The sequence below is a fragment of the Sipha flava genome, unplaced genomic scaffold, assembly GCF_003268045.1.
Source record: "Sipha flava isolate LNK unplaced genomic scaffold, YSA_version1 234_pilon_pilon, whole genome shotgun sequence".
In the NCBI taxonomy this organism is placed as follows: domain Eukaryota; kingdom Metazoa; phylum Arthropoda; class Insecta; order Hemiptera; family Aphididae; genus Sipha; species Sipha flava.
The window spans coordinates 633,665-657,990 of record NW_020272875.1 but is presented as its reverse complement, the minus strand read 5'-3'; positions in this window follow the sequence as shown (position 1 = coordinate 657,990).

The following is a 24,326-nucleotide window of genomic DNA, read 5'->3' as shown; positions in this document are numbered from 1 at the left end:
TGTACAACTTTTCGATTTGACACATTTATCCCGAATCAAATATAATATTTAAATGTATTTTAATTCACGTTGGGTTCTATTAATGTATGGCCTCCCTCCTTATATTAATCATGTCTCACCAGTAAATTATCATCATATTTACTTATTGTGCTCCATTAGCATAGTTTATTTTCAAATAAAAAAAAAATGTATTTTATTATATTGTTGCATTATGACTAGTCTTAGGGACTTAGCTCTAAAAAATTCACAAATATGCATGCAAATATTCTTCTAAAATCATTAAAATATGCATTATAATATGAATTTATATTAATTAAAAAAAAAAAAAATTAACACATAGTACACGAAATAAAACGTGTCCATCGGATTTAAATTTATCTTTAAACTTCGAAACAAAACTTTGTAGTCGGCTACTCGTAGACTGTATTTCTTTTGGCATTACACAATGTTATAAGATATACGCGTACGACGTTTTACGTACGATTCGACGTTGCATGTTTGTTAGACGCAAAAACAACGACGGATAATAATCGACTGAACTGAACACTAAACAATCCATTATTTTATATCGACTATTATCTTTATCGACATCCGATTGATATCCAGCAGGTTATACGGTCGATACGGGTTTATAGTATTATTTATACTTACATAAAAATTATAACGAGATATGAGAGGTAGTTTGCAGATAGCATATTACTGGAAATCCCTCTAAGTACATTTTTTTTTTCGATCGATCAGTTGAAATATGTATATTTGTATCTATAGTTTTTAATTTTAAATTTGAAAAATTTGTCTAAATATGCAAAATAAGCATAAAAATTTTAAAATATGCACTCTCCTGCAAAATCTATCAAATATGCAAAAATATGCACATTCAAATTTTAGATCTGATATTATGGCACCGAGAAACAAATTTACTTCGCATTCTGCTATATTTATTAATAATTAAAAAAAGTATGCAAATGCTAGAAGTCCCTAAGCCTAATTATGACCTACTCGTTTTATTTTCATTAGATGCACACTCGAGCTGTAGGTACTTCAGGCACAGATACCATTCTGCGGTGGATTTTAAAAATATATTTATTACAAATAAAATCTATCGTCAACGTAACCGGGTCAACTTCGTCTCGCTCATAATCGTTTTTAACGTTCGATCATTTCCGCGGCATTCGAAAAACGCACCGATGCGTATGATCCTGCGCCCGCGAGACGAGTGTATAATAAGTGTATAACCCGTGTCGAAAAACCAGAATATTGAACGACGATCGCTGTTTGCCGGTATTCCAGCTGGGCTTCAGATTCACCATTACATCGGATGGCCACTGAACAATTTTAATTTCAAAGATCGCAATATCTGTTTTCACGCCACAAACGCGATGATTACAAACACGAGGGCCTTGGGAATACTGTCCGGTCATGGAGTATCTTCCACGTGAATATTCTTTTCGCATCATTAATTATGTACGTATATAGTGCTGTAATATAGGTGAACGTGTGTGTGTGACAGTGTTTAAACGGTGGTGCGTTTTTCGTATTGAATTTGCGTCCCGAAATACATCGAATTATCACACGCGGGCGAGATTAAGGACTGCGCATTTCGACATCCATCGGACCACACCGCCTCGATTAATTTCGCGTCGTTAAATTCTGAATTGCGTTTACTCGTCAATCTCCGAGAATATTCTAACCGTTTTCTCCGGGTTCGCCGTCTACATCAATATGATAATATTATCGTTATTGTTATATGTACGTCTCGATAGCAAAACTTTAATAGTTTCGCACGATATTGCATTTTTCCCCATAATTTTCCGTCTTATTAGATTTTTTCCTTTCGTCCCGTCCATAAACTCTCACCACGTTCGACAATGCGTTATTCTGCAACCGTTCGCGGTCGATACATTATTTTTCTTCCTCCTAATTATTCCTAAACAATTGCGTAAAACCGGTTTTGATATCGAGTAAAATTATTATTTAATTGATTATATAAAATCTAACGACATGGATGTGCGTGCTCTATCGTTAACTACGCACGAAGCGTATCGAAATATTAAGGTTTAGGTTCAAACGAGGTCCGATGTTTACAATAATATATGTTTTTATCGTTGTTGTAATTTATTTACTCGTTTTAATCGAAATGGACTTGCTTATCTTATTACCTATCAATAGTTCAATAACATGTATAATCTATAATCAATAAAAAATACAACGTATGGATGTAATAAATTGCTTGCTTCGAGACTATTGTTAATTTTCATTAATTAGCTGTTATAACGATTCATTTTATAACATCTCAATAAAGATAATATAACAATAGATCAATTAGACTTCTTATGCATAATACAAGGATTATATGTTATTATTTTTGTACCGCTTTACAAACCGTTTAAAACTATTAAAGAGTAATTGCCTAAAGCAGTTTTACGTTCATTTTTAAATTTAGAGGTGAATCAGTGCAAATATTTTAATTTGTTTAATATTCCAAAATACTGACAAAGTTAAGATATAAATATAATTATACAACTCACTATTTTTGTAGCTAAGCCCTGAATCAATAAATTCACTTTTTATTATAATTTAAAATATAAAATATTTCTAATCTGTAATTTTGTTCATACAATAAGTAAATTAGATGAAACATAGTTATAATTAAGGAAGTATATGAGTCTACCAGTGTGGGAACCTTCTGAGGTTAGTGAAAATTAGTTAGTAGTCATGTGACGATTGTATTGATTATATTGATTGAATTCAAGTAATTCTGATACCAGGGTGTTTTTACTCGATGAAGAGAATTTTCCGATAAGAATTCAGTGGCTAATATAGATTAGGGTTGACAACCGGCCGGTATTTCACATATATAGACTTAAAAAGCTGTTTGCCGGTATTGATGTATAAAAAGCCGGTATTTTCAAAGTAATGTTCAATGTAATATTTTCAAATATAATATAGTTATCAAATGTTACTGTCAATAAATCATATATCTTAATGACTTCAGACATCTATCGTCCACTTTGACATTTTTATAAGTAGTACTTTTTTTTTTTTTTGTAAACTTGGGCCTGTATTTTTCAAATCCAAAGTTAGCAACCCTAATATAGACTAGTAGATTAGTGTAGTTCTTCAATCTTTTGTGAAATTTTTATTACAAACTTTAGCTGTGTGTTGAAATGTTTAGATTCTTAAGTCATTGTAAAGTGTAAGATTTTAGATGTTATATGGTACAGAAGTTATTTACTGAAGGGAAATTGACTAAAATACTTGGAGGATTTGAATTTGCGAAAGCTTATCACAATCCTATACTTGAATACCCATAAGTCCATATAGGTTTTAGCATTGTTTTGTACATTAATGATTTGTTGTTTATAGAGAATTTTGATTTTATAATTATGAATAAGTCTAATACTACATTATATGTGAAAGACTTAAATTCGGTGCACCTACGCGAATAAAAATTATTTAGGTGACCTAAATCTATCAAGAACCAAGAATAATGCAAAATATCTGAAACGTCAAGCCGGGTGTCGTATACGTTGTCGTTGAGTATCCACGTTGTAAACATTCTTGGCATACGTCTTACACACAACACAAATGATTAAAATGTTCTATTTCCTTAACAACGATTTGGTTGTCATGGTAAATGGCCAAAACCATAGTAACAACCGATTCGGTTTTTATTAAAATATTTATCAGAGTTGATTATGGTTTTGACTAGAGTCGGCGCCCTATTTTTTTTATGATATATTTATAAATTTAATTACATGAAGTTATCTTAAATTTATATTAATAAATGTTTATAAATTATCTAGGAGTAAATTACATTTTTATTAAATGTGATAAATGGTAATATATTGTTGAAAAATTATTAAAAATGTAGTTCATCGTATCGATGCATTTAAATGATCTTGATTATTTGAAGTTCGGAAAATTATACTTACCAAGATTTTGCAAACTTGATGTGGATTCTTTTATATACTTATTATAATATTGTGATGATCAAGGGGACCCCAAATTAATTTAAACCCTATGCCCTAAAAATCTTTACGATTGACTATGGTTTTTCAATGAATTTATTATCAAATCGTTATTAAGGTTGTATACTGTAGTGCATTTTACTCGTTTGCGGTTTTCATTCGACGAGTGTGGCATCTGGTGTGACGTTTTGAACAACATTTTAACATGACCCCAACAGTAAAACACATATCCATACCGAACATATCATTAAATAATATATATTGATTGTTTAAACATTCCTTGGATTTAAAATAATGATTAAAATAAACATTTGATTGAACTCCATATTATTGGCTAAAATTTATAGCCGTGCCAAAACCTACTATTTATCACACTTCAACAGGACGATATTTTTTAGATTAAAATATAAATTTTTATTAAAAGCGACTATAGCAACCTAACCATGTACACAATGTTTATCTATTGTTTAACGCAAATAAAAAAATAAGAACAACACGTAGAAAAAATACTATTTAAAAAAATTGTTGATCTGTTTCGTTTTACATTTTTTTATTAGGTACGTTATTCCGTAATAACAATTTCCGTAGTTATAAATTACAATTAATGATTAATTTTAATACGCGTAATAAGCGTTTATCTGAAAACCAAACGATTTCTTGGTAATCACAATAATAAGCCTTATTGTGTACGTAAAAAATGTTAACTGTTTTTAATAAAAAAAAAAAAAAATAAAAAAAAAATGAATATATTTATAAATATTAATTTATTCGTAATACGTTTTTACGTACAAAAAGACCAAAGTATAAAGTGGTGGAGGGTGGTAAAGAGGAAAGGGATGAAGTGCTGTGTACGTATATATATATAAATGTTGCGTTTCTCGACATACCTACGCGTAGGCGGTATAGGAAGGCCTGCACACGTGAACAATGTAAATAACTTAACGTCGCTGTTGAGAGACATTTCACGGAATAACTCGTCTCTAAGATCTCTTGCGCACTATAAACGCAATAACTAGTAAACCGAATTAATAATAATACAACGTTCGACCGATGGGATTATTATTATTGTACGTACGGAACGGGTAATTATAGTTACGTCACGAATATCTGAAAGCGGTTAATAACCGTGAATTAAACGTTTGAAAGTCAAAACGGGAGAAGAAACGAGTTTCGACGCGCGCACCAATCGTCTCTTGTGCCGCGTGCACACGACGCGCACCGCCGTCCATTTACGAACGCCGTGCGCACGTTTTAAAACCTTGAACATCTGTACGACATGCCGTTGTCTATAACCGTCTCAGCGGCGACCGGTGCACCGTTGATTCGATAAACGTTTGTGACGTTTAATCATATTATGATAATCGTCTCTCCCTGGGATTCCGATCGCGATCCGTGTATTATCGTGCACGTAACGCCCGGATCGGTCAACGGATACCGTAAATACCATTCATTGTGCTACAGAATCACCATCGTGTACCGCCCGAGAATCACAATCTCACGCCCTTTGAACACGTCGAAAATCGTTTTAATCCGACGCGATGCCGCGGACCGAGCGAAACGTGTGCGCCGTCTCAAAACCGTTCGGAAAACACCGAACAATAGCTGCTGCTCCCGGACACCCGCGACCGAAAACAAAACTGCCGTAATTTACATTGCACGCGTTCACTATTACGTACGTACGTTTCAAGGGCGTATTTAGACTTTCTGATAAGAGGGGGGAGAGCTCAAATGTTTTCTTTAATTTAGGTTCAACATTTAAAAGTAACATTTTCGTTAATATTTAAATCAGGCAAATCCTTAATATTTGTGGTTTTTTTTTTTTTAAACTAATGCCAGATCCACTTAGAATCGACTTTTGTGTAGTTATTTTTTAACAACTGTCTGTGTTTTGAAAGTTATGCTTGATTTTTATTTGATTTTTCACTAAGTATGGACACTAAGTATCGTTATAAAATAATCTACATTAAAAAAATTTGAAATGTGTATCTCACATAAGATCGATTTCTTAAATACGGATTCTGGGAGGGGGCAATCGCCCCTTTACCTCTTCCCCCTAAAATACGTTCCTGGTACATTTACAGTGTTATCGACGAAGAGTAAACTGCTGTTCGCTGCAATAGTCTGCACGGGGAAATACTATATCGCGTGATGCTAGTAAAGCTTTTACAACGGCATTTGTATAAAAAAACATTGTTATAGAACCGCTAGTGCGGATTTCTTGAATGCGTTGTCCTTGTCATGAGTATCGTTCGTAATCATATTCGTCGCAGTTAACAATTAACGGTTTTCGTTAATCGTTTAAATACAATCGCGGTTCCAACAAGATTATTGAATTCTATGTAATTTTTTCAAAACAATTTCAAACGCATCGAATACGAATATGTTACATGTGCCCAGAGGCGTGTTTAACTAGGGGCAAAGAGGGAATTTGCCCCCGATGACAACATTTGAAAATATTTCATAGGCGGCATTCGTATACTAATTTTTCAAACCTTTTTTTAGTTTTTTTGTAATAAATCAATTTTTCCATCAGTTATTAAATATATTATAAAATTTAATGTTAAAAGATTTAAGTATTATATGAAAAATATTTTTAATTATAATAAATCTTATTTACTTATACCTATACATAAATCTTACTCGAATGATTACAATATTAACAAGCATTAATGTGTAAACACAGTCGAGACTCGACGGACAAGGATACTGCTGTACGCCTGTACAGACGTACAGTTGTAGTAAATATTAAATATAAATAATGATATGTATCAACCCTATTAACTATAAATAGTTTAGAGTTCTCCTTAATATCATACATTCATATCTATGATGAGGCGGCAAAATATATGTGCCCCCGGCGGCATAACAACTTATCACGACACATGATGTGCTCGAGCACCCATAGAAATGTTGTAAACGGGACTCTACAATTTAAGTCCAAGAGTAAGGAGCCCGTATTTCAACTGATGTTGCTTAAATTAAATTAAATTTATTATGAAACATTTAGTAAAAAATTAATGATGTTTTGTAAAAGAATAAAGTATACGGTTTGTTCTAAATGTTCGTGCAAAAAACCTATTATGAAAATAAAACTGCAACAATCGACTATGAAATTGTTATTGTTGATATAATTGTTATAATTAATTATTATCAAAGCTATCCGATTAAAATACACGAGATTCGAAGAAAAAAGTTAACTAGGCCTAATGTACCACAATAGTAAATGAAAAACTGACGTTATGTTTATCTAACCGTTTATACATTATAACTTAGTAAATATATCAAACGGTTTAGTTGAGATGGGGCCCAAAAGTATTGTTGGCACCCTATTGAATCACAGGTCTGTGCACGCCTATGTTTATATGTTAACATACCATTTCGGCCGATTGTCTTTTACACGATTTAACATTCCACGCATTAATGCGATGTCCTCGAAAACAGTACGATTATTAAACACGAGAACGTGTTTTCGTTCGGAATCGAATCGTACACTGCGCACACGAACTCGTAAGAGTCTATGCCCAGCCGTGTACGTTAAAAGTAAAAGTCTCTGGTTGTAATCCTATCGCTAATACGATGGAATACATGACCGTGAGCCGTGGTGTCCCTCCCCTCCTGTCCCGTGAGGGAGCTTGTAATTTTTTTTTTGTTGCTTCACGCGCCATTTAGGCGCTTTGCAGCTTCTACCAAAGCTCTCCAAACTTCCTCTGCATCCTCAATACTTGCTTTATTATTTAATATCTTCAAATCGTCCTTTACTCGGTCCAACCATCGTTGTCTCGCTGCCTCCCCACAGGTCGTTTTTTATTTAGTTTGTTAATAATTAACAACAATTTATCGCTGTTCGTATCGAGAGAAGGCGCAGGTACACAGTTGCCGCACGCGTATAATATCACCATGCCATCTTGTGCACACGTCCGTACGTAAAATTATTATTTATAACGCGATGATAAATCGAATCGGACGACGTACATGACATCGTTACGTACGTTTCGTCCAACCGCGATTGCCTCTAATCTGTTTGATTATTTCGGCCGTTGCGCAGCGAATGCGTGCGAGTAAAAGTGCCGATAAACCAGTAGGTTCCATTTTTCCGTTGTCCGAACGCCGCGGTGTACACAAAAAACACATGCACGCACATCTATCTCCCGATGGTTTTATTTGTTCGCTTCTCAATTGGTCCGTCGCCGACAAAGTTATCGTCTCGAATCGAAAGGCAATCTCGAGTGCACGGAAACACGCGCTCGCGGTGCGTCCCCATCGCGTATCGCGTCGCAACATTAGAATAATAACAATATAATGTCCGTGTACACGTTCTCCGCTCGTAATATTTATAGTAAATACACACACACACACACACACACACACACACACACACACACGTACACAGGTATACGTCGTATAGGTTAGGTAGTATGTGTTGTGTACGCATAATTTTTTTTTTCCCTTTTCAAACTCTTCTGCCGCCTCCACGTAGTCACCCCTCCGCCGTGCCACCAGTCGTCGAGCACGTCAAAAATTTATGTGACCGACCTTATTAGTAAATCCGTGTTTCACAACATAATTATTACGGGGTATACAGGCGCAGCACAAACCGGCGTTTCGTTATTATTTTTTAATAATAAATTATTATTATTACGTGTGGTTTCGGATGAAAACATCTCACGTCCGAATCTCTAGAGAGGGACGGTGGTAGTGGAGGTGGCGGCGGCGGAGAAGTCGCCTTTTAAATTATGTCCACCGTCCTTTTGGTGCATTATTTATACACGTTCGATTTTTATCTCGACGACCGGTGCGCCTCCGCTATACGGCCACCGCTGGCTGGAGCTGCACGACCGTACGTGTGTGCACACCGCCGCCCGCACGTCAAACCACCGCCACCACCATCGCAGTATTGGATTTCATTTAATAAAAACGATTTCGTTTTTTTTTTTATTTATTCCGTTTTTTTTTTTTTTTATTCTTCGCGTAAACGAGGGAGGGAAGAATTATTATTGCTTTTATGTTGTTATTATTTTCATCCACCCAGACACTGTTCTCGTACTTCTACGACGACGACGACCTCTCTGTCTCGACAATACTAAATAAGGTGTCTCGTCGTCGGCCGTCGGTTGCCGAAATCAACGCCAGCCCGTGCACATCATACAACAACCGTGTACCGCGCATTCTATTACCCCCGTGCAATACAATACGGGTTCGTAAATCACTTTCTGCCAATATCAGCGATAAAAAAAAACAAAAAAAACACACATCTCGCGGACAGAAAAGAGAACAAACACCGAGCACCACCACAGCACGATTATCGTCCGATTGTCCGTAGGGGTGGGTTTAAAGGGGTGGCTAAGAGGATATTAGCTCCCCCCCCTTGGGACTAAGTTAACTATTTTACAAAGTCAAGTGTTATGGTACATTGATATATTAATAATTATAATAAAATATCGTCAATAGTCATTGATGAATATGGTACCTACGAGTATTTTATATATTTTTTTATAAATAAATAGTTCATTTTTGTTTTTAATTATATGTGTATACCTATACTTTTAAAATGGTTTCAGATTAAAATTAATAATAATGTAATGCAACTATTAATAATGTAACTATTTAAAAATTGTCACTGTTTTAAAAAATATGACTTACTTATGAGAGACTCAAAAATATATTTTGTAATTTAAAATTTTATGCAGATTTAAAGAACAACTATCTAAATTCTTGAACTTTCACTAACCCCTCCCTTGGTGAGTGATAATACCCGCCCCTGATTGTCTATTATGAACGTATCACGGTTTACAGTCATAGTGATAACATACCGTGCGGTTTTGTCCCTCTCGGCGACGCGTACGCGGTCTTATCCGGATCACGTTCGACGTGTGAAATGCGCGCACGGTCCGTCCGTCGTGCGGTGATTAATACGTTCTTGCCGAAAGATGAATTTTGCACTTTACCGACACGGTTTTCGACGGTTGGACACAAAAACGACGTGTTTTAAATAGATTAAATCTATTCTCACGAGCATAAACACTTCTGTTAACTGTTTTACCGAGAAATGCATTTTTATTACGCGAACGAGAAGATAAAATACAATAAAATAAAATTCTTAATATTATTATTATTACTATTATAATACGAATGTTCATTATTCCGTAAAAAAATAATAATAATAATAATAAAAATAAAAACAATCATTCCAGTATAATTTAATACGTTTTTTTTTCTTTTTGGGAGCGTAATTAAAATTTTGAAATGTTTCGTAATCATTTAATTATTATGTTCGGATCGTATAATTTCACCGATTTAATCATTCTTAACTAACATATACTATATACGTGTACATAAAATATAACGTATAAGACTTCGATTTATAATACTCTACGGCTACGGGCAGATGTTTACCAAAAAGTGACACGGATTAATTTCGTTAGAAAACAGACAACAGTGTAAGTACAACCTGTGATTTTTGAACCACCTGTTTTTCAATTCTGTGATATCAAATTTAAAATGTAGTTGACGTGTTATAAGGGTTGAAGTTCTAATTTTTCACATGTTATGAATAATATATTATATGTTATATATTTTTATTGCAATAAGTTTTCATTGAGCTCGATTTGCGTTATTTGATACTCGTGATTTTTTTCTCGAAAACTGTGAAACATTTATTACGATTCGCGATTCTGCATTAAAAGGAATTGATAATTTGCTAACCAAACACATGTGCGTGTGTATAAATCAACCTTGTACGCGACGGTTTCGTTTAAAAATGCTATCTTCTCGACACATCTCGTTACGTCGCAGTCGCCGTCGAAATTAACCGATTTACTGTTCGATTATACCGCACTCCCCAAGGTACAACGTGCAAGAAACCTTGGTATATTGACGTTTAAAAATGTATAACCGAAGAAATGAAACCCATTCGTTTCCGTTGCGCCCGTTCCATCCATCTCTGTTAATGGTGTATCCTCATAGTAACGTTCGAAGAAGCCTTTTAGTCTTTTTTTTGGACCGTGTACAGCGTCTGACGAGAATTGAAAACATTTTCAATCTGCTGCAGTCGGATCGCACAATTTTCTCCCACTCGTCAAAACATTATTTGTGTTGCGCACTTTTGCCGGTACGATGTATCATCAACGTGTTTTATTAGAAAGCCATATGGATTATGGACACACAGAGGATACTTATATTTGTGTATATCAGTGGTTCTCAACTGGGGTGATATGGACGCAGTGTAGGGGTGTCACGAAATCTCCAAGGGAAAAGGAAAAAAATAAAATATTAATTAATTTTAATAAAATCATATTATTGCTATAACTGTCATGTAAATAGCATATCTTTAAATTTGTGTCTATATATTATTTAGATCCAATAAATACGTGCGGTATTTTGATTATTTAACCGTGGTCGTTAGTAAGTTATACAACTAGAAGACAATATGTGATTCGGTCTTTCCACCATCAGCCCTTAACTTCCTCAGCTTTATAAAAACTACCAGGGTCTAATTTCTCATCATTTTTCAAGCAAATCATTTTTTTTTTCAAATTTCAACTTAAAACTGTCAATGTTTACTAAACCTTGCAACTCAAATAAAATTGTAGGTGTACTTATTATTTTTCTGTATACTATATTTTTTCTTTTTTTGTTATTTTAAGAATTATTCCAAAATACGCAGTTAAGATTATTTATTATTTTGATGTTAGGGTGACGCGGTGTTTTATTCTAGTGACCAAAAGTGACATGAACGAGAAAATGATGAGAATCACTGGTGTATAAGTGTACGCTTAATATTATTCACCGCATAATAATACATCGCGTCTGCCGGATAATTAATTACATTATCGTAATAATATTATTTGTTTTATATTCCCTCGCGATTCGTTTGGCTCTTTATTTTTGCCATCTTTACACGAGCGTTCGCGCATAAAACCACCACGCATCGCACGTTTCAGTATACATTATTATTATTATCACTCACACAATACAATAATTTGTGTATGGCCAGACCGAACAAATCGATAAATCACGTCTTCTTCGGACGCGCGCATACGATGCACGACAATAACGTATGGGTTACTGTACAACAAGTCTTTGCCACGCAACAATGTACAATGTACAATATATAATGTATTATATTATTTTGGCGTATTGGAATTGCGAGTTTCAACGGATGATCTGCGCATATCCCACTTGCCCCTTCCGGCCGTCCGTCAGTACTAAAACACTGCTAAATTTAAATTAACAATTTTAAACAAAATTATTTGTTATTTCACTTTTAACGCTCGAGCTTTTTTAACCACAATATTTCGTATTTTACGTACCCGTAACGCTGTGTCCTAACTGAATCCGTGCGTTGCGGCTATACGTCCGTCCGACCGATGAATATTATAATGTCTGAACCGCGTTGCAACGACAGTATTATTTTATTGTACGGTGCAGGGTTCGGCAACGTTTTCGTCGGAGTCGTTTTTCTGAAAAAAGTTTTAAAGCTATAACGTCCATTAAGCCACATCGGTGGAATGTCGGAGACACTATTTAGTTCATCCCTCTCTGCACACGCACAACAGTTCAATTCAACTAAGTCTTTGTCGGTGAGTTAGGAAGAAGTATTCCGATGCAAAGTGTAAATAAACCTAGCTTGGTAAATATTGTATAAATATATTTATTTCTGATAGTAATTTTGCGGAGAAGGAAAATGTGTCTAATGATAGGTTCGTTTTTTTTTTCTATAAGATAGTTTTCCAATGCGATTCGGAAAAAAACGATTTAAAACGTTTTAAAAACAAATCAATTGCTGGACTACTAATTGTAAACTATTAGTCTACCTTTATACTTTATGTTACTTGTAAATTATATTCTAATGGACATTATTTTTTTCAATCGACTGTTAACAATCGTTATGGATGTAACAAAATCACACGTTTATTGTTTGTAGTGCACATATTCGCTTATATCGTTGAATACGAACGTAATACGGGTACGGCCGTCCGGCGTGCACCAGTAATGCGGCCGGCAACGGGACATAAAAATATTTACCGTTTCGGAAATTTTTTATTATTATTAAATTACAGAGAACAAAAGGGTCGTCGCGGTGCAATGCGACATTAGGACAAAACGGCTGTGTTGACGGGGCCAAGGAGACGATATGCAAATGGTCGAACGGTGCGCCGCGCGGTCGAGAGTTTTTACGATGTCGATAAAATAGGACCCGAAAACCACACGCACACAACCGATATTGCCGACGTACGTACGTGCGCGGGTGTGTGCCATTTGCTCTTCGGTATTTATTATCGTCATTATTATCACTGTTTTATTTATTATGTATTATATTAAAACCGTTTGCGGGCGCCCCCGAGTCGTCGCCCTCCACGGGACCATTGGTCGTACGTTGGCGAGCGTTTTGCATTCCGTCGAATACCGTCGCCGACGGATATTACAAATATACGACGTTCGATCATTTGGGATGCGCCGACTGCGTGTCCGACATTCCGCATTTTCTCGTATTCTTATAACCCTTGACCCACCGCTACGACTGATATTACCGAGCGTGTGCACACGTGTATAATGCGACAGCAGCTGCCGTTCCGATGTACAATTCGTGTTTGTTACTACGCGTATGCGTACACGTACATGGTGCGCAAAAGGCACCGGGACATGCCACGGAAAGTCATGTTATAGGATTTCAGGTTTTAAAAAATCATCGTTTTATCGTGTAATTGGATTGGATTGGATCGCGTCAACGATCGGCATCGCTAATCATCAGATACGTGTGCGTTGCGCAATGGTTGTCTTATTTGGCTACGGAGTTACGACTTCTCCACGTTAATAAACTAATTTTTCTTCAATCGTATACGCTTATAAATGTCCGTTTCCGTTTAAATTTAACACATCCTGTTTTTTATGTGTTGGCTAATAGATCTCGTTTTCATCGAACATTATTTTTTTTTCTTCATGTAGTTTACCATGATTTCAACATTAAACTCAAATTAAAAATTTACCATTTAATATGTAAAACGTAAGCATAGTATACCACACTAGAGTACTGTGCTATATATATAGAGTAACGTATCATGTGAAAACTTAGTCTAGACTTCAATAATTGCATAGCACCAGTTAGACATTGAATTTTATGCTATATTTTCTAAAACACGACTTTTTTAGAACTTGATTTTTTTAAAATTTGACAATCAAAAATACTCATTTTATTAAAAGTTTCTTGTAAACAGTCTAGTTATTTTCTATGAACTCTACTAGTTGTCACACGATGGCGCTCGTTTTACCTTTTTACATAAAAAAACACGCAATACGATTACACTCTAAAAAACAGCACAATATCGCCCATTAAATTTTTTCACTTATAAAAATCGCAAAAAAACTGTCCTCCATAAGTTATATGTACAGTAGAAACTCGATGAACCGTCACTGTCGGGACCAGGAATATGAAGGTTAATCGAATAGGTGAATAACAGCAATTTTGCAATACCGTATGTATTTTACAACGTGTGTATTTTTAGAAAAAAATAATACTCATATATCTTACAATTACATACCATATTAAACACTACCAAACTAAAATTAAAATTTTTAAACAACATAATTTATTATTTTATTTTTGACGCTCGACCATGGAATAATTCGTATTTTACGTAGCCGTAACGCTGTGTACTAACTGAATCCGTGCGTTGCGGTTATATATTCTAACGCAACACAACGTATTGTTGACAAAATTGACGTCGATGAATTCATACGTGTAAAAGGTGGTGGTGAACCTATAAGATTCCAATACAGTCGAAAAGATACGTTTAACAATTGAACCATGTAAAATGTTACTATCTATTTAAGTTTGGCTGTTAAATTTTTTTTTTTTTATAAAAAATGCAAACGTAATCCGCTACACCTAATATATAAGGATAGGTTTGAATTTGACTATGTAAAATTAAAAAATTATTCTATAATATTATTTTCTATTTCTTTAGTTAGTGTTCACTATATGTTATAGCTCAAATTTAAATTACTTTATATTCCTAGTTCTTTGGATATAGAATCCCACTGCCTGTTTGTCACTGCGCGATCTTTGTATTTAGGTTTCCTTTTACCCCAAAGTTTCGGTCTTTTTTGTGCTTCAGAAATAAGAAGTTCCATTTTGTAATTAATACAATATGTTATTAATGAATACAAATATAAAATTTAAAATAAACGATTGTATAAACATTTGGTCTTGACTGCACAACGTTGCGTTGGAAAATAGAATAAGTACTATTTTTCGCGATGCGTTAAAACGCATCGCACGCATGTTACGACCAATTAGGACATGTTCGTACTTTGTTTTATTTATTGTTTGTTTTATTTGCGTACACGCAACGCGCTAGGACATAAGACCGAGTAATCGTCAGTCAATGATTAAATTTAATTAAAAATAATTAAATTCGTTCATTCCAGTGGCGTTTATCGCATATATTGGATATAAGAAAACAATTGCATGCTTGATAGTTGCCGAAACGAGGTTATCGCGATTGCTTCATTACCGATGGCGATGACGGATAAACAGAAAGTGACGGTTAATCGAGTTTCTATTGTATACATACTATTACATTAATACCAATATACTATTGAAAAATTCGTAATTTATTTTTATAACATTACAAATGTTATTGAGTTATTTGAAAATGATAAAAAAAGATATCATCTATAGTTCATGAAGCTTAGTCGTATTGCGTTTTCCTGGGTAAAAGATGAAACGGGCTCAAACGTGTTATTTTTTAAAGCACCTGCTTATCTTTATTTTGTTTAAAAAATATAAAATATGTGATGCGATCGTATTGCAGCGAATCGAACTCCAGCAATCACATGTACATTTTCATGAGTGACCGCAAATATTTAGCATACTTTTTAAAAGTGTAGATTACTCGCTAAGTACTATATTATTATTAGTGGATAATATATAATATAAATGTGAAAATGCATTCTCTGTCAAGCACGTTTTTTGTAATCATTCATTCGATTATCTCTAATAAATGAAATATTACGTCGTGGAGCAGGTTTTCAGACTTAATTTCAATTCGATAAGTTTTATAAGTTAGTGAGTTTTTTATTTATAATTGTTTATTTTACAATACCCCATGGCGCAACGCGACAAAATATACATTCGCTAGAGTTTTATCTTAAAACTGTCGATTAGGTCACTGCTGGGTAGCCGAATAAAAAACCGAAAAGTTTTAACGATGCCATCGAGAAAAACTTACTACCAATCCTAAGCCTGGGTTAAAATGATAATATTTTTTTTTTTTTATTTGCCATAATAATCTAATATAAATATAAGAATTGAATTTCACTGAAGAACACGGATAATTTGTAAAAAAATATTAACATAGTATTAAGATGTTATAGGCGTATAATCGAATGTTTTCGATTAACAATTTTTATTTTAATATTATATTGGTGCTGCAACTGTATTGAGAGTTCCGGTAAGGTTTTATACGACGATTCGTTCCCGCCAACGTTTTAGTTTTCGATTAGGTACGTACCACAATACATCTCACGTTGCAGTGAATGTAATAAAAATAAAATAAATGACACTAAATTATCGATTACACCAGTCCGGAGAACATCTATAAACCCATTAATCCATTGTCGCGTTGACGTTTTTATTTCGTTTTAAGTATAATTTACGCCATCAATATTCGGTTCCGATAAAAAGATGTTTAAAATACAGTGGAAATAAAAATTATATTCCAGAAATGGCGCGTACTTAAAAATACTGTTGAGAGTTCAACAGTTTTTTTTTTTTAATTTATTTTATTTTTTTTATTGAGGTTTGTTATTTACGCTCATATTATAAATACATGAGCATGTACTCGTATTTCTTCATTTTGGAATCATAATCACGAATCATAGGTATAATTTACATAGGTACGACGAAGTTGCGAAATAAAATGTTTAGATATTTTATGTGACAGATATCAAAGCTATATTTCAATGTCATAAAATATAATGAACATGTACGCACGAGTACGCAACGTATACGATATAGACGACTCGGTCTTTGTTTATTGTCAATGGGAAAATAAATATACCGCAAATACATTTTTACTTCGCATGCGAATGAAAATGTTTAACGTTAAGTTATTGTGCTCAATAAACACGAATAGGAAATTAACAAATGTCGTACGTTTTTCAGTCGGTGTTTAGGCAGACGGTTCTAATACACAACAGAAATGCGCAGGTAAAATTTTTTCAAACCAATGATTTACGTGCATTTATATGGTTCGAATTTTAAACGAAATGTTCGCAAAGTACGGGGTACATTTGTCCGTGTGTTCCCGAAACTTTTATTACCGTGTGTAACGCGTATAATTATGTTTCATACGGACTACGCAGTATAATCACTTCCATATTAATATTAGATATTCTATTTTTTATCGACCGTCAAAATGCAATAAATTACTCTTGAAAATTTAAAATACCAGTTTTAATCTCTCGACACATTGACGTCGTCGGTAAATCGAGAATTGTTGTTTTATTCAAATTAAATTAATACCGACCGGCGTTTACGATCGAATCACATAGAAAATATACATAAATTCGGGTGCGCGCGTACGTATGTGTACGTTGTTGCACGCGAACGGAACTTATTTTCGAAACTAAAAGCCAAGACGCACTTAACCCGTCACCGCTGTGAAAAACTCGACACATTAGACAACTTTTTCATCCACTACACACAAAAAATATAGATATATGTATATATACATATAAAGGGTGGTGTGGTTTCGAAGTCCTTTTAAACAACGATAATAAATCAAAAAAGTATCAAATCCATCGCTGCCGCCGCCGCAACGGGCGCACGGTTGTATATACATACACGGAATACGGTTTCTGATCTATATGCGACATTATTATTATTATGTTCACGGCATACGGGGGAAGAGGTGCGAGACTTGCAGTTAGCGGCTGAGTATAACGTGAGTATTATAAATACGTATTTACTATGTGCACTACATTATACACACACACACATTAAGTGTGTACCACATAAATGTATATCTGTTCGGAATCGTTTTAGTTGCTAAACTGAACCGTATTCACGTATAAATTTACGTATCCATATACGCGATATCGTCGTCTTGGTGTTGTATATTATTATTATCGTTATTACGGCTAGGCGCTGGAGATCGAAACACGACGGTTTTTGCCCTCGACTACGCATCTTACGTGCTGCCGGAGTCGCACGATTTATTTTATACGCGAAATATCGTTCTGGCAAAGTTTCGTTCGCACCGAACACCTAACTTGTACGCGTAGACCGTTTTCGAGAGACGATCGAGTGAGTGCGTATAATAATATTACGCGGGGTTCTTCTTGTAGCCGCACGCGCGTCGATCCATTTGCATACCATTATCGTGCCGTGTGCCCATCACATTTCCAAGGTGCTCACGACTTTGACTGTTCGAACATACGTACAACACGTACAACTATGCGATTGCCCTCGATGTTTTTTCTTCATCCCTTTCGAACAGCCTCGCTGCGATGGTGAACGCGCTCGATGGACGCGATTTGCATATGTACATACACGCGTCGCGTACGACTGCGCGTCGTATTCGTGTTTGTACTGCATGCGGATTGATTGTTGCCAGTCGGTTCGAAGCAGTTCCGAGTACATCGTGTACACACCGACTGTCCATATGAAGGGGAGGCGTCAAAGCCTTGGCTCTCGAAAAATGTCAATAGACCCCTCTCCAAACGCGTTCTGTTACTTTTCTCACCCTAATTGAAGAATTTCTTACCGAAAAGATCGTTTCCCGTGGACCATTAGATTTAATCAAAACACATTTGCCAAAACTGAAAGAATAGCAAACCTGTTCGTTTACATATCACAAGTGTTATGTAAAATGTAATTCTTATAAATTTCAAATTTTAAAATGCATTCAGGCCAAAGACAATAAGCTTATATTTTTAGTTAGCCGATTGCACTGCGTTGTAATGTATATCTTTGAATACATATAACTTTATAACAGGGATTTGTACCTGAATTAACCCGAACCCGTAACACCCCTAAAAACCCTTAAAAAATCAAACACCCAAAACCCATATAACCCGAATGGTTTTTTTATTTAAAACACCCGAATTAACCAAAACCCGAATAAATTTTTCATTTTACAATCATTAAGTGACATATCATTTTGTTTGTATTTTTTGTAGTTATTTCAATTTTGTCATTAGTTGTTTAATAGTAAAATTATTATTCACAGGAATAATTTCACAAATAATATACAAAATTTTTAATTAATCTAAATGTATCTTAATAAAGACAATAGCAATATATCATATTGACAGGTGTGCATGAATGGTATGTTGAATGTTCAAACAACTGGGATACTATTTTTAAAATTATCCCAAACGGATACGTCGTATTATTATAATTTAATAGATAATAGGTCTTCTACGAATCACCGAGTGGTTATTTATTGCAATACTGTAAGTCTGAAATAGAATTGATATCTCGCGTATGATTACCTAAATTGTTGTTCACGTTATTCATATTTGTTCAGTGTATGGCATGTACTACACATGTCTATGGCGTGAATTGTCAATTTTTGATGGTGTAATAATTTCAACGTAACATTCACAAGTATAAATTATTATTATTTTTGTATTACGCTGTGTCCTAGCTAGTGCGTTTTTAGTGTGTGCACGCACCACAAACCATAAGCGGAAATTTGGTGAAATTTGTGAGGGGCCAAGCATTATTTGCTTATTACACCTATAGATACCACTGTGCGCAATTATTTATTTCGACCAGGCAATTTACAAAGTTTGACAATTTGACATTTTTAATCAATAATTTAAACAAAAAACAATAAGGTGCCTTATTTTAAATATTTTTGGAGTTGGTATTCTAAACAGAAATTATTAATTAATTAAATTAAACAACCTATACGCGTATTATTACATATTATTAATATTACATTGATTGCGATCGTTCCAAGTCAAGAAGTTTGTAAAATCTTACGGATTTGATTTAATTTTTATCACAGAATATTTTTTTTTAATTCAGTTATTAGAAATGCATTTTACAATTATATTAATTATTGTATTTTAGTCACATAACAATTTTTAGGGCTAGGGGGGCTAAGACCTGTACTTTATATTTCTGAGGGGCTTAGTCCCCTCAAGCTCCTTCCTCCCGATTTCCGCCTATGCCACAAACACAAACGCAGAATACAAAATAGTTTGTTTTTTGTCGAATGCGATATGCCCGCACTAACTAGAAGTAGAACATAGTGTTTGTATTTTTAATTTCAATAGATATTACAATTTATAAGCTTCATACACATCTAAAATAACACCTTCTTCCCCGAAAATAAATCGTAGTTACACCATTGCTTGAAATTAACATAATGATAGTTTGGTTTAAAAAACTGCTGCACAGTTGTATAAGAAAGTGATATTTTATTACATAGGAGGGTAACAAAAAATATAAATATTTCATTAGTGGAGGGGGTCTCAGACTCCCCAACACCCTCCACCAATGAAAAATAATATTTTTCCTTGACTACTTAACATCCGTATTAATCAATATTAACCCGAATAATAACGGTTATTAACACCCAAACGTTAGTTTAAATGTTATATTGCGGTGTTTGAACACCCGAATATATTCAACACCCGAAACCCGAAACCCAAAAAAATTATTCGGGTGCAAAGCCTTGCTTTATAATAACCATATACATGTGTGTGTAATACGTGCAGCGTAAATCGAATACAATCGTTTCGAGCACTGGTGCTGTAGACGAAATAGTGCGTTCGTGAATACATTTGTTAAAGTAATATTGTAATTAGGTGTTTATAACTTCCATAGGCACTTGATGAAGTAACCTGGACTTTAGCGTCCTTGAACTTCCACCGCTCTTCGCGGTAACGAGTCCGACACCGGTCCGTCGCCAAAGTCACAGGTCCGTTCCGATCAGCGACGACGACGGTTTAAGTGAAACGTTGTTTCTCGTGTCGGGGAAAAGTACGGAAAAAATCCAAAAACAACAAAAGCGCGCAGCATATAATAATATCCGCGGATCTGCCGCACGACGGAGAAACGCGTTTAAATACGACCCGAGGGAATGCCGTCGGAAGTGTGCAACGGTGCAGGGACGGGGTAACGCCGCGGGGACGGGCGTACGCGACATTTGTTTTTCCGAAAACGGGTGTACTGCATCGGCGCGCAGTTATTTCCGTTCGGAAATACAATATCATCAATTATTAATCAAAACCGACAGTGATGGAAACGAAACGCGAGCGCTGGAATGCCCGTTACGCACATACCTGTGTGTGTGTGTGTGTGTGTGTACATATTTTCACGTGAATGATATTATATAGGTGTACACACTTATACATACGCGCAGTTGATGTAATAACATTATTACTTTAAATTGTATATAGATGTATGTTTATGTACGATGTGTATTTTTTTAACGCGCAGAACGGTGGGGTCGAATGAACACGTTTCGTAAATAGTTTAACATGCGATTTCGTATAACGAGAATCCGAGAATCCGATACGATTTTCAGTTGGTATAACTGGACCGATCAAATAAAAGCATTTGTTTTCTATTTTTCTTTCTCGCTTTCTTATTACGATTTTTTTTTTTTTTTTACGAGTCAATATGATTATTATTATTTTTTAATCTCGCGACCGACTCATTTCACGTTTTTTTTTTTTTTTTAAACAAATCTTATATTCAAATGTACTTTTTCAATTTGTTTTAATGAATTATTCATCGAATTATACAGGTTTGAATATTTTATTAGACTTTAATTATTTCCGATATGAAGTATTCAAGATCCGTCGAGATCCTAGTAGATACAGTGAGCGTTATTTTATGTTATTTTTTACTTTTTTTGCTATATAATCGTTATGATATTTTTATCGTTTCCGTAAAAATGTGATTGGAGACGTCAAGCGCACCGTGCAAATAGTAAAACGTTTAATTTATCGATATTGGATTTATATGTTAATCCTAATGGTGCGTTAAACATTTTACTATTCTGGAAAATATGGTTACTGTGCAATACAAACAGTAAACGTGTTTCTGCAATAATTAGTATTCCGAAACACGCGTACATTAAATGTAGTACAAGAACGGATTTTAATTTCATCGTTCACTGCAGCCTTTCAAGGCTAATATGTAAAGTTCATAATTAAAACGTAATTCACTGGGTGGTATCATATTCTATTGTTGTTATACCCGAACTCTTCTATCGAAATTGGTATTTTGTCGTATATTATATATATATATATATATGTAAATATATATTATTTTTATTATAACTTTTTTTTTTTTTACTCTAAATCAGTAAGTTCACAACTTCTGTGTTATTCGTTTAGTATGTCGCGAATCATCCGAAAAGCCTCCAAAGAATCCGAATAATGTTCACAACGCTTTACCGTTTACTATGGTCGGAATAAGAGGGTGCGATTTTCGTAGGAAACCCTTCAGTCCCGATCCCTACGCCAAGACGTCCATACATAACAAATTAGAAACAAGTCAATCTCCGTTGGGATAAAATGTTTAGCAAACTCTCCGCAGAAGGGTGCTCTTGACATATAATATGACATAATGCGCAGCGAAGAAAAAAATAAGCCATAAATTAATATTCAAAAAACACAGAAACCCAATTAATACAGTTAAAAAATAAAAATAAATAAAAATTTTTCACTTCACAAACTGATTGAAAAGGTCAAATTCGATTTAATACGAATCAATCATAATATTATATTATTAGTTAATTATACAGTTCCAAAACACGTAGTATAATTTATTCAAAATAAAATGTAAGTTACTATAATTATTTCAATTATAATTTGAATAAATAATAATTTTCGAAGTAATATTTTAAATCAAACACAACTATTACACAAGAAAAACATGTACAATAATTTTAATACCGTGTTTTTGAATAATTTTAAAAAAATATATTATTTCCATAGTCTATGCACAGTACAATTTAAAATAATATAATTTTTAAGGGTTCACTGAATATTTTTAGATTACATTGTAAAGTAATTAATAATTAAAAGAATTTGAACATAACAATATTTTAAAAAATTACAACAATCGATTGATAATGTTTATTACTATTTTATAATTTTAATTTTTTTTACACGCATTTTGCGTTTTTTGATTAGTATAAAAACACACAAGTTTGAATTTGGTGTAATACTGAGAAAGTTGCACATTATACATTTAAATTATTGTTTGCTACAAGTAAAGCTTTTTGATAACAGGTACTTTGTCTATATTATTTACACAAACATTTTAATATTCTCACTCAAATGATGAATAATGGTTTTCGAATTACATAATTAATCGGAGGTCAAATCCTTTGTTGAATAGCTTAAGTTAGTAATCTATTAAATATTTATTTTATAATACACTGCAGATGATATACAAGTATAATGAGTTATTTTGCTAATAAGTTGTATTATTCATCGCTATCCTTCGTGCTTTCCTCTTCTTGTTAATCTAGATTTTTGATACACGTTTGAACAATGTTGCGTTGATCATTATATCCCAATACCTGTACACATTCCTCATATACATTTAAACATTATTATTTTTTTTTCATACGCTGGTGTATCCGTTACACTGAACCATAACGAACTTAATTTTTTATCCCAATACCAACGGTTTATTTATTTATCCCTTATAATATTCCATAATTAATATTTACACTATTATCCATTTATTTTTTCTGAATCTATAATATATATATGTTTTCACCTGTGCAACAATCGTTTTTGAATGTATAATATTTCGTTTCGGACATTCGAACAATATAGCTATAGCGCTTCAGTAAAACGAGGAAAACAACAGTACGCGTGTAAGCGCTTTATTCCAAGTGTTCGGTTAGCGGCGGATCCGATCGACGTGTAAAAAGTTTAAACGGTTTTCTGTTTTGATCATTAGCTTTTTGGTATACGCACAACGTGTCTGATTTTTAAGTCTCAACCCGACCGGTCGATACTTCCGATCACAGTAATACCGGTATAGATTCGCGTGCCGAATCGGGTAGCGATTTCGTCGGAAATCAAACTCGGTCAAACCCTGCACTACACCCGCGACGGTCGAAATCATCGAACTACTCATGATGTAATCGAGAGCACGGTTACCGACGACAATAGCGACACTTGACCAACTTATTAATTCCACGTGATCGTCTACGGTTATGAATACGAATTGTTTTTATTATTGAAAGCCTAGCTAGACCGCGATGCGTTAGCCGAACACCGACACGCGACCGCCTTTCCGTATACATAGTACGCCGCTGACCGCTTTCCATAGGCGCAACTAGGGTTTATTATTTTTTTTTTTTTTTT